Below are 13,070 nucleotides of genomic sequence, written 5' to 3' on the forward strand. Positions count from 1 at the left end.
GCATTTTCTAGACTGTCCTACTAGGAACTATTTGAATTTAAGTTCATTAAAACTAAATAAAATTTTAAACAGAGTTCCTCAGTTACACAATTTTAATTACTAATAGTCACTAAAATATGGTAATTTTTGTTTAAACTGGAAAGAGATAAGTATAAGAGCTATTCAGAAAGGAAGAAGATTCTAGAAGTCTGGATGACATTACTTAAGTCAGAATGGCAAAGAGGATGATGAAGAGATAGAGAAAGAGGAGGGGAAACAATGACCACAACCATGGTGACAATGATGATGACTTACCTTGAGTAAGTTCCTCAGGAAACAGCACACTGTTTGCAAATAAAAAGAAGGAAGAAGAATAGAAGTAAGAGAGAAGCCAGACCAGTGTGATGCCACAGAAGTCAAGAAATGACCTGTTTCAAGGAAAGACAAAAAAGACAGTTTGAACAGTATCAAATGCTACAGAAAAATCCTGTCAGATAAAACTTAAAGGAAAACCGTTGGAATCAAAGCCTGGTAATATACAGAAAAAGCATTTTAGTTGAGTATTCATTCATTCTAATTTCATTCAACAAACATTTCTGAAGGTGTACTATGGTCTACCCAAGCACTGTGCCAGGATTTTGGTAACACAATTATGACTAGAATTCTATACTTATTGTATTCATATCATTTACGGTATAGCAGGGGAGACAGACAATAGACCCATAAACACTACATCAAATGTAATTATTATGAAAGAAAAAAAGCAGTATGTAGGGGTAGAAAATAATGGAGAGAGCCCACTAAATAGCACGCTCAAAGAAGACCTCTCTGGGTTGGTAAGTAGCATTAGGTGAAGAAGACAGGTTAAAGAATGAGTGTGTTGCAAAGAAATAGAGGTAGACAGTATGACTGCTATTTCAAGAAGTTGGCAAGGAAAGAAAGTAAAGAGATAAAATAGTAGCTCTGAATGATTAAGGGACTTTTATTTCACCCTAGAGAAGATATGAGTAGAAGGTAATGGAGGGAGAAAGACTGATGATATTAGAGAAAGAGTAGAAATTGATGGAGTGTAGATTTACTTTAGGAATGAAAAGGAACATTTAAAACTCAGGGGGAGGGACTAGCCTTATAAAGAAGAGGAACACTTCTTTGGCTGAAATAAGACAGAAAATGAAAGACATAAAGTCCGAGTAGGTGAAGAAAGTATAAATAAATTATATGGAAAGCAGGAAACATCTGGTGTTCCATGATGGATAGCCTGTCTTCTCATGAGGTTCTAAGGGAGCTCATCTGCTGAGAGTGTAGGGGAATCAGGATTAAGAGCTTGTACACAGAAAATGTCTGGAACATCCATTATAATGAGTACTAGAGGCCCGGGACACAAAATTCATGCATTTAGTAGGGGGGGGGAGTGGGTGGGGGGTCTCTTAGTCCGGCCTGTGCCCTCTCAAGTCTGGGAGTAGGCCTAAGCTAGCAGTCAGACATCCTTAGTGCTTGCCAGCATGAGCCTGGCTCAGGGCTTCTAGCTGAGCACCGCTCCCCTGAGGGAGCACATGATCACCAGGGGGCAGCTCCTGCATTGAACATCTGCCCCCAGATGGTCAGTGTGCATCATAGTGACCAGTCATTCTGCCGTTTGGTCGATTTGCATATTAGCCTTTTATTATATAGGATGATAAGATGTCAACAAAGATGACTAGACTAATTGCTGGAACAGTAATGGTAGAGAGTAGATAAGGTATAAAAGTGTCAGAACCAATAGCATTATTTAGTGAGCCATCTAGACAACAAATGTTTGTGCCTTTATTCCACAGCTATCAGCATCCTGATTCTGAGAAAGCAGACAACAGAGATGACCCAAGGTGGAGACAGGGTTGGTGAGCATGTGGCAGTCAAAGGGTGTAGAGTTCAAGGATGTTGGGGCAACCAGCAATGGCATGACTGGCCATGGAGTCTCTGATGGGCAGGAAGGTAAGGACAGGCAGGAAGGACATTGTGAGTTAGGAAGGAGTGAGTATCTACAGTGGTGAGTAGGGTAAAATAACAGATTCAGTGAGAGGTAGCTCTGAATTCAATGTCACAAAGATAAAATAATTCAAAGTTCAGAAACATCCAATGTGTGGTTGTGGTTGGCTGAAGTAGAGAGGAATTGTATAGTTGGTGAGAAAGTCAAGGTACCATTCTGGTATCTCCCTAGATGACAGGAAATAAGATTGTTAGGAAACCTGTTAATCAGGTATAGAAGTCAAGAAATACATGAAACTAAGTCATAGAAATGAATACATGGGAAAAGTAGAAAAAAGCTTCTCATAGGGCATCTATTCCTACACTTCTCAAATATCACTTAACTTCCAAGTCCAAGATGTAAGGATTATTTCTCACATTGTAAATAAGGAAACTAAGGTCCAGAAAATTTAAATAGCATTCCAAGCTCACAGAGCAAAAATCTGTGTCAGAAACTGCAATCTGGCGTTAAAATATGAAGCTTCACATACTTTCCAAGTCAGCAGATGCCATTACCTTTGATTATAATTTTTGCCTGCAAACACCCTGGCCTCTGAGTTCTATGTAACCATTCCATTTCTGCCTAGACTTTGCTGGAAAAGAGGTATATACGGGTGATTCGGCTTCAGTATGAGTAGATGTACTATTTTCTCCTTGTTTTCAAGGATATTCTGAGGCAACTCTCTAGAAAGATAATAGAGGAGAGAGACACATCATACTTATTACTGTATTAAGCATAAATTTCATGAGGGCAACTTTACTGGGATTTATTAGGCTTCCTTAAAGTATTGAGAATATGCTGATACATTCATACATTTCATGTTTTATCTAATGCTTTGTATAAAGAGGTGTCATCAACACAAAGGAGAGATAGTATGTAATTGAAAGCAAAGGGATGAAACTGACAGCAATTTTATAAGTGATAACAAGATCTGTGAAAGGAACATCCTTTACAAATTGCCACTGCCAAAGGATAACACAAGCACAGCCTCAAAACACATCATTCCATCTGTCTGGTAGCAACATTGCTGTGAGAAGAAGAGTTTCTAAATGCCACCCAAATTATCTCTGAGTTAATTTTCTTGAGGGACACCAAAGCCAATTATAGGACGGCCTATTCCCTGACCCTGAAAAGGGCAATCATTTCTGCAACACAAATCCTGGAGAGCACCTAAATTTCTCCAGCACATTTTATCTGAAAGTTGGCTCAAGAAATTTAAAAGAGCTGCTTAATTCAATCAAGTGAGTTGTTTAATGTGATGATATAAGATCAACAATGATCAAATAGTTTTTCAATCAATGACTTGGGATGATGATGGTGATGGTGCTATTGCAGTCTGTGGTTGCTGACAGCCAACAGGTATTGGGTGTGTACTATATATGAGGCAATGGCCTAAATATTTTTTTATACTTTAAATTACTACAAATTGTAGTACATATGTCTCCCTTTTCCCCCATTGACATCCTCCTGGCCTTACATACTCCCTGGTACATGCCCTCACCCCACCCCAGTGTCTGGGTCCATTGGTTATCCTTATATGCATGCATATAAGTCCTTCCATTGGTCTTTTAGCCTCCCCCCAACCCTCTCCTGCCTTCCCTATGTAGTATGACAGTCTGTTCGATGCTTCTTTGTCTCTGTTTCTATTTCTGTTCATCAGTTTATGATGTATACTAGAGGCTTGGTGCACAAAAATTTGTGCACTTGGGGGGGTCCCTCAGCCCAGCCTATGCCCTCTTGCAGTCTGGGACCCCTCGGAGGATGTCTACCTGCTGGCTTAGGCCCGCTCCCTGAGGGATTGGGCCCAAGATGGCAGTCAGACATACCTCTGGCAGCCCGGCAGCCCTCAGGGGATGTCCACTTGCTAGCGGGGAGCAGGCCAAAGCTGCAGTCGGACATCATTAGTGCTGCTGAGGAGGCGGGAGAGGATCCCACCACCATCACTGTACTGGCAGCCATCAGCCTGGCTTGTGGCTGAGCAGAGCTCCCCTGTGGGAGTGCACTGACCACCAGGGGGCAGCTCCTGCATTGAGCGTCTGCCCCCTGGTGGTCAGTGTGTGTCATAGTGACCAGTCATTCCAAGTCATTCTGCTGTTAGGGTCAGTTTGCATATTACCCTATTATTATATAGGATAGAGGCCTGGCGCATGGGTGGGGGCTGGCTGGTTTGCCCTGAAGGGTGTCCTGGATCAGAGTGGGGGTCCCGCTGTGGTGCCTGGCCAGCCTGGGTGAGGGCCTGATGGGTGCTTGCAGGCTGGTCACACCCCCTTCAGGGTGGGGGTCCCCACTGGGGTACCTGGCCAGCCTGGGTGAGGGGCTGGTGGCTGTTTGCAGGCTGGTCAAGCCCACCCCAGTGGGGACCCTCACCCCATGGAGGTTTGGCCAGCCTGGGTGAGGGGCTAATGGCTGTTTGCAGGCTGGCCACACCCCCTTTAGGGTGGGGGGGAGTCCCCACTGGGGTGCCTGGCCAGTCTGGGTGAGGGGCTGAGGGCCATTTTCAGGCTGGCCAAGCCACCCCCACCCCTGGCAATGGAAGCTCCCAGCCTCTCCTTTCTCTCTCTCTCTCTCTCTCTCTCTCTCTCTCTCTCTCTTTGTTTTTTATTCTGGGACTTATTTACCTTCTATAATTTAAACTTTGTAGCCTTGAGAGGAGCTCAGAGCAGACCAGGGCAGGCGGGAGGGAAGCCTCCTGCTCGCTCCAGCTCTGTGACCATGGCCGGCTGAAAGCAGGTATCTGGGGTTTATTTACCTTCTATAATTGAAACTTTGTTGCTTTGAGGGGAGCTCAGAGCCTGCCGTGGCAAGCAGGAAGCTTGGCTTCCTCCATCATTGGGGCAACCAAGCCTCCTGCTTGCTCCAGCTCCGTGGCTGCTGACCGGCATCTTGGTTGGGTTAATTTGCATATAGTCACTCTGATTGGCTGGTGGGTGTGGCTTAAGGTGTAACGAAGGTATGGTCAATTTGCATGTTTGTCTTTTATCAGTGTAGATTATATTCCATAAATGAGTGAGATCATGTGATATTTATTTTTCTCTGACCGGCTTATTTCGCTTAGCATAATGCTCTCCAGTTCCATCCATGCTATTGTGTCCCGACCCGCGGGACAACAACGGGGGAACGAAGAGACACCCTAGGAGAATGAAACAAACAAGGGACACGAAAGAATGGAGGCAAGACAAGTTCTGATCAAGCCTCAAACTTTATTCTCACAGCGGCAGGATATATACTGTTTTAGGAAAGGGGGGTGGGTAAAGGGGTCTATGGGCAGTAACCTATTACTAGTGATTTATCAGGCTCCAGATGGCTGTGCTTATTAGCGGAGATGTGTGATTTAGCAGGCTCTGGATGGCTGTGTGCTTATCAGTGGAGATATGTGATTTAGCGGCTGTGTGAGGGTAGTTTATCTTTTAACTGCTGGCCAAATTGCAAGACACAGGTGGTTTCTGGTAATTAGGAGTTTCTGGAGGAGCCAGAAACTTATAGTTTTTAAGATGGCTTTGTTTAAGCCAATATCTTTAATGGCTCCCAACAATTCCTCCCTTTTTCTTTATTAAGGGTGGGCTTTAACCGACTGGGGGAGTAGGGACCTGGTTCCTCCCGTGGGATGGCGGGATCCCACCGTCAGTGGCTCTTGGTATCTTTTGGGGAGGAGAGGCAGAGCCGATAGTTATGTATGGATACCAACCTCTATGCAAACCAGGTGTGCTCACAGGGAAATCCAGAGGAGGTCGAAAAAATTTTTTGTGACCTTCCCTTGCAGTGCTTTGCCGTGCACCCAGGTCGGTGCCCATGCCTTTCTCCTTCTATGGGGAGTAGGCAAGCATCCCTCTGGAGTCATGCTGTCCCCGCAGGGAGGGAGCTTTGGCAGTCATTATAATCACGTTCACGGTCTATCATAGCTAGACGGTGGTAGTGTACCTGAATGGGTTTGGCCAGGACGCTATCAACCTGCTGTTTTACAAAGTCTGTTAATTTTCTAAAAGCCCAGGGGCCAAAAGCTAGGATTAGGAGAAGGCTTATAAGGGGGCCGAGAACAGGAAGCAGGTAGGGCAGGAGTCCGTTCAGTCCGCTCCAAAGGGGGTTCTCGAATAATTCTCTCCGTCTCTTCACTAGATCTTCTTGTAACTTCTTTATCTTGTCTCGGATGATCCCGGATTTGTTGGCATAGAAGCAGCAGCGTTCCTGTAGGGCTAAGCATATTCCTCCCTGTTCTGCTGTGAGCAAATCTAACCCTCTTCTATTTTGTAGTACTACTTCAGCTAATGAATCTATCTGATCTTGGAGATCATTGATAGTGCCTGAGAGAGCTTGGACATCATCAATTAGCTGGTTAGATAATTTGTTATAGGTGTGTAATGCTGTCTCTAATCCGGCAGAACGGGTAGCGGTAGCTACAGCTCCTTTTGGCAAAAAAAAAAAAAAAAAAAAAAAAAAAAAAGGTCAAGAGAGGTCAATACAGAATGCTTAAGTGCCTTCCCAGCAGGCCTTCCACACAGTGGAAGGGAATAAATCCTTTTATGTCCCTAAATATTAAATTGTTGCCAAACATTCAAAGAATTAATTTGTAAGTTTGTTTGGGATAAATGCACAATATAATGTTTAAAGCATCAAAATTATTAATGAAACTTGTAGAATAATACCATGTAAGAATATTCTTTGTTCTAGGTCATGACAACTTTAATTTTAAACTCAAAGTTTGGAATGAGGAACCTAGTTAGCAAAAAAAAGCAATTTATAGAAACAGAGACAGCATGCCATCCAAACTACAGTTTTGGGTAAACACATTATCTAGAGTCCTTGGGTAACCCAGGTAAAACTTAGGCATGTTATCTGAATTACAGTTTTTACCTGAATTAACTGTTAACATACTTCACTTTACCATGCCCCAGGTGGTCTCTGGGCTGTTGGTTGTCTGGTTTGTCTTCCTCCTGCTGGATTACACTTAGAGAACTTTACCTTAAAAAAGAAAAATCTTTCCTTTTTTACACCAAGTAACCTGCAGGGTTACTTCTTGGATGTTGACTGATAGGGCCACAAGGCCATGTATTCCAAGTCAAAGTCATTAAACATTTATGGTGACTGTACTTATTTTCAGATCTGGTATTTTAACAGCAAATCATTAGATTATTCTATAAATATTAGTGGAAGATATTTCAAAATATTAAAATTTCTCCTTTTTATAAATTTAAAATAATGTTTTTAAACAGCGTTCCCTTTCGGCTTATTTGCATATACAGAGGGATTATGGGAAGCCTTCAGTAACCTTTTTTGAAGAATTTTACTTTACTAGGATTTAATTGCTTACAAGGATTAGTAAATTCACTAAAGCTTTATGTCTGATACACGAGGTGCAAACGCTGCCCCACCTCCAGCCTAATTTAAAATGCAGTAGTGAGGAGCTTTTGTATTTCAAATTACATCTTAAAATTTCACTGCTGTATTTTAAGAAATATTGAACAAAATAACTTGTTTTGCCCTTTCTCAGAGGCAAAAACTTAAAATATATATTTATTAATTTTTATTTGATAAAGCTTTCCATGTGATTTCAAGTATATTAAATTTAGCTAAATTTAAAAAGAGAGAATAGACTTTTGAAAAACATTTCAGGGCCCGTGAAATTTCTCAAAGTCATTCCTTAGTTATAGTTTTGAAATCCAACTTGAGAGACCACCAAATATATATATAATTTAAAAATTATATACTTCTTATAATTATTAAGAGATATCAATTAAATTTAAAGCAAATTAAATATTTAGCATTCTTCAAATCAATACTTTTACATTTAAGGATACATTTCAAACAAAATATAAGGCATTTTCAATTAATAGATTAACTTCTATCATCTAGACTTCATACTAGGCATACTCAGAGTAACATTTCAGTATTATAAATTTCAATACTTTTAGATGATTTGAACTTAAAAGTTTTAAGTTTCCAGCTAATAAGCAAAACCATAGCTATTCACATGTAAACTTGACTATCAACTTCCTGGTGGTACTTGCCTTAGGGCGGGAAATTTCAAAAGAGATACTTTAAATCGCCTTGGGAAACCTATCTGCATTTCTTTCTCAGGTTCATCTTTGCCATTTTTAAGACCAAAACAGTCTCGGGTTTTTATTCTGTACTCAGCAAAAGGTCAAGTTCAGCTCAAAACTATGCGCACTCGTTCTTAAACTGGCCTTTTCCCTTTATATGTGCACAGAAATCCCGGATGCATTTTTAAATTTGTAAAAGCTTTTCAGTTACAAGAAGGACTTTAATTTTAGAATACTTGGGGAGGGGGCGTCCACACTGGATCGCCACGTGTTCCTTCTTCCCTTCCCCCACATTCTGCTTTTGGGGGAAGTTTCAGCAAATGACTCAGATGGCATATTTTTCCCAAAGTCATGCTTATAGAAAAAGACATTTTAAATTTTTTCCTATTTTGCTTTCTAAAGTCATGGCTAGCACCCAAGGTTATCTTAGCCAAAGTTTGCTTGTCATAAGATGTTCTCCGGTAATTTTTAAATAAAACATTAAGTAATCTCATTGCGGGAGAGCTTGTAACTCTGCTCTCTCTTGCCTCCTTTGAATCTCTTCACACCAGAGGTGGATTCGGTAGCGGGATTTCATTTCTTATTACAGATTTTGGATTCCAAATACAAATTAAGATAAGAAAACACATTAAGATGACCATGCTACTATTTTTTCAGCCTGATTTTAAGGAGTACCTTTTAATATTCCAATTTCTTTATAATTTGGCCTTTTTGCACAGGTGATTTTATTAACGGCAAATTAAACATTTCAGGATTAGGACATTGAGGTGGAGGGAGCCATGAAGGCCATTTCTCCCATTTTTTTTTTTCCTTTCTGCTTCTCTTAAGGAGCGGAGGGTGCAAGGGGGAGGAGATCCATCCTCCTTGACCTCTTCTTTTTTTTTTTTTTTTTTTTTTTTCCACACCCCTTTCCCCCCCAAGAATAGTCAGTCCATTCCCTTTCTATGTCCCTGATTCTATTATGATCACCAGATTATTTATTCACTTGATTCTTAGATTCACTTGTTGATAGATGCATATTTGTTGTTCATAATTTGTATCTTTACCTTTTTTTTTTCTTCTTCCTCTTCTTAAATGATACCTTTCAGCATTTCATATAATACTGGTTTGGTGGTGATGAACTCCTTTAGCTTTTCCTTATCTGTGAAGCTCTTTATCTGACCTTCTGTTCTGAATGATAGCTTTGCTGGATAAAGTAATCTTGGTTGTAGGTTCTTGGTATTCATCACTTTGAATATTTCTTGCCATTCCCTTCTGGCCTGCAAAGTTTCTGTTAAGAAATCAGCTGACAGTCGTATGGGTATTCCCTTGTAGGTAACTGGGTTTCTTTCTCTTGCTGCTTTTAAGATTCTCTCTTTGTCTTTTGCTCTTGGCATTTTAATTATGATGTGTCTTGGTGTGGTCCTCTTTGGATTCCTTTTGTTTGGGGTTCTCTGCGCTTCCTGGACCTGTAGGTCTATTTCTTTCACCAGGTGGGGGAAGTTTTCTGCCATTATTTCTTTAAATAGGTTTTCAATATCTTGCTCTCTCTCATCCTCTGGCACCCCTATAATTCTGATGTTGGTGCGCTTGAAGCTGTCCCAGAGGCTCCTTACACTATCTTCATATTTTCGGATTCTTTTTTCATTTTGCTTTTCCAGTTGGGTGTTTTTTGCTTCTTCGCATTTCGAATCTTTGACTTGATTCTTGCGCTCCTCTGGTCTGCTGTTGGGTGTCTGTATAATATTCTTTATTTCAGTCAGTGTATGCTTAATTTCTAGTTGGTTCTTTATCACAACATCGAGGGTCTCATTAGATTTCTTGAGGATCTCACTACATTTATCGGCGGTCTCACCAGTATTTTCGAGGGCCTTACTAAGTTTATCGGCAGCTTCTAGACAGTTCTTAAGAGACCTTAAAAGTGTGGTTCTGAACTCAATATCCTCCATTGACAGTTTTGTCCTGTTTCTTTGTCTCCGCATTTTTTATGCTTTCTTGGTGCACCCCCTAGTGGTCTTTGTCCGCAGTCTTGTTGCCTTTAAGCCTTGATTGATGTTGGCAATACCGGGGTGATTTGACCTCCAGGCTAACTGGCTATGAGAGTCGGCTGTGTCTGTAGTGGGAGGGCTTCTGTGCTGGATCTCTAGGACGGTGCTAATCTAGCGTTTGCCTGAGGCTATCCGGCAAATGGTTCTGTGCAGGGCTTGGGCGGGGCGGGTCCCAGGGGATCTACAGGGCGGGCGGAACAAGCAGTTATGGCGACTCTCAGTTCCTTCCCCAGGGGCTCTGCCTCTCAAGAGCCCCAGCAATGGCTGCAAACCTCGGAGAGAAAGCTGCCTTCGAGTTCCGACCGAAGCCAGACAGTCCCGTTTCTCCCGTTTGAGTCTCGGTCCCCAGAGACTCGCCCAGATCTGGAGCTCAGAGTCTGAAACTCCCTCCCGATTGAAAACAACAAACGTGCCCTCCGCCGCCAGCCCGCTCTGCGCGCACACTCCGCACCTGAGTATTTCACTTCAGCACTGCGCCTCCTCTGAGTCTGGGTATGATATTCTCTTTCCTCCTAGTTGTAGAATTTCCACTCAGCCAGCCTTCCCGTGGTTCTGGGTGATGTCCGTTCTGTCCTTTAGTTATATCTCTGAAGTGGTTGTTTGAGGCAGCGATCTCCGGCGTTAACCTATGCCGCCATCTTGGTTTCTCTTCCTTGACCTCTTCTAAAGCCTCTAGGAAATGAAATGCCGTGTACCACAAGGGGAAACAATTTTTGGCAAGTTCTGATTAAATTTTTGGCAAACTTTTAAGATCGAATGTACCTTTTTCAAGAAACCAAGGGTTATGTTCTATAATAACATGTAAAAACTGTAAAAGATTTCCTTCTAAAATTTTAACACTTTAAACATGCAAATCAAAAGTCTATAATAAACCATGAGCAAAGGTCAGTGACGAAAGTGAAAAAATTCCTTAAATCTTTCTTTTTAATCCGAAATCCTCACGCCTTGAGGGACTCCCTGAGCCCCCTGAGAAATGCTTAAATCTTTCTCTTAACCCTTACTCCCCGTGTCCTGAGGGACTCCCTGAGCCCATCTAGAAATACCTCATGAGAGTTCAATGAGTTGCCCATTATTTTGGCTGGGTAGTTCTCAAGATTTCCTCCTCCACGTAAGCCTCTGGGACGTATAAACCCCGTGCCAGGTCAGCTCGGAATTTCGTAAATCTCTGGTGATCCTTATGTAACCGCTCTCCTTTTACCTTACGGCCTCTGCTCGCGTGTCATAGGTCGGGATGTATAAGCCCCATACCAGGATGGCAACCACTAAGACTTCGCGAGCTCAGAGTTTGCCAGAGAGGGTGACACAGGTCGGGCCAGAGAAGAATTACTTTTCCGAGTGATTCAGAGTTTTCACTGCCGGTGTCGGGTACCCTTCACTCTTCCCCGAACGGCGAGGTGAAGTGCTTATTAGTGGACTGGAGGGAGATCAAGAAAACTAAAAGGGCCAGCCAAAGAGGGTGAAGGCTCTCAAGAGGTATTTTGAAATTCTTGTTTGAAAAGTTTCGTCTGCTTACCTTCACAACGATCTGTCTCACGGGCGGGTGAAACCATGGCGATCAAGATGCCGAGTCTTCACTCACGAGTCAATACTGCGCGGCGACTCTAAGGGGTGCCTGGCCAGGCGCTTCAAGCAGACGTTCTCGCAGGGGGTCCCCAAGTTGCCACGTTGGGCGCCAGACTGCCCTGACCCGCGGGACAACAACGGGGGAACGAAGAGACACCCTAGGAGAATGAAACAAACAAGGGACACGAAAGAATGGAGGCAAGACAAGTTCTGATCAAGCCTCAACTTTATTCTCACAGCGGCAGGATATATACTGTTTTAGGAAAGGGGGGTGGGTAAAGGGGTCTATGGGCAGTAACCTATTACTAGTGATTTATCAGGCTCCGGATGGCTGTGCTTATTAGCGGAGATGTGTGATTTAGCAGGCTCTGGATGGCTGTGTGCTTATCAGTGGAGATATGTGATTTAGCGGCTGTGTGAGGGTAGTTTATCTTTTAACTGCTGGCCAAATTGCAAGACACAGGTGGTTTCTGGTAATTAGGAGTTTCTGGAGGAGCCAGAAACTTATAGTTTTTAAGATGGCTTTGTTTAAGCCAATATCTTTAATGGCTCCCAACACTATTGCAAATGGTAAAAATTCCTTCTTTTTTACAGCAGCATAGTATTCCATTGTGTAGATGTACCACAATTTTTTTTAATCCACTGATGGGTATTTAGGCTGTTTCCAAATCTTAGCTATTGTAATTTGTGTGGCTATGAACATAGGGGTGCATATATCCTTTCTGATTGGTGTTTCTGATTTCTTGGGATATATACCTAGAAGTGGTATTACTGGGTCAAATGGCAGTTCTGTTTTTAGTTTTTTTGTTTTTTTGGTTTTTTTTAAACATATTTTACTGATTTCTCACAGAGAGGAAGGGAGAGAGATAGAGAGTTAGAAACATCGATGAGAGAGAAACATCGATCAGCTGCCTCCTGCACATCTCCCACTGGGGATGTGCCCGCAACCCAGGTACATGCCCTTGACCGGAATCGAACCTGGGACCCTTCAGTCCGCAGGCTGACGCTCCATCCACTGAGCCAAACCGCCTTCGGCCGTTTTTAGTTTTTTGATGAAATGACATACTGTTTTCCACAGTGGATGCACCAGTCTGCATTCCCACCAGCAGTGCAAGAGGGTTCCTTCTTCTCCACATCCTCTCCAACATTTGTCGTTTGTTAATGATAGCCATTCTGACAATACCTCATTGTTGTATTGATTTGCATATCTGGGGTGATTAGTGATTTTGAGCATGTTTTCATATGTCTCCTGGCCTTCTGTATGTCCTCTTTTGAAAAGTGTGCATTTAGATACTTTGCCCATTTTTTTATTGTGTTGTTTATCTTCCTTTTGTTAAGTTGTATGAGTACCCTATAAATTTTGGAAATTAAACCCTTATTAGAGATAACATATATATGTATGTTCTCCTATGCAGTTGGCTTTCTTGTTGTTGTTTTTATGATTTCTTTTGCTGTGAAGAA

The sequence above is a fragment of the Myotis myotis genome, unplaced genomic scaffold (genome assembly GCF_014108235.1).
Source record: "Myotis myotis isolate mMyoMyo1 unplaced genomic scaffold, mMyoMyo1.p scaffold_m19_p_4, whole genome shotgun sequence".
Classification (NCBI taxonomy): Eukaryota; Metazoa; Chordata; class Mammalia; order Chiroptera; family Vespertilionidae; genus Myotis; species Myotis myotis.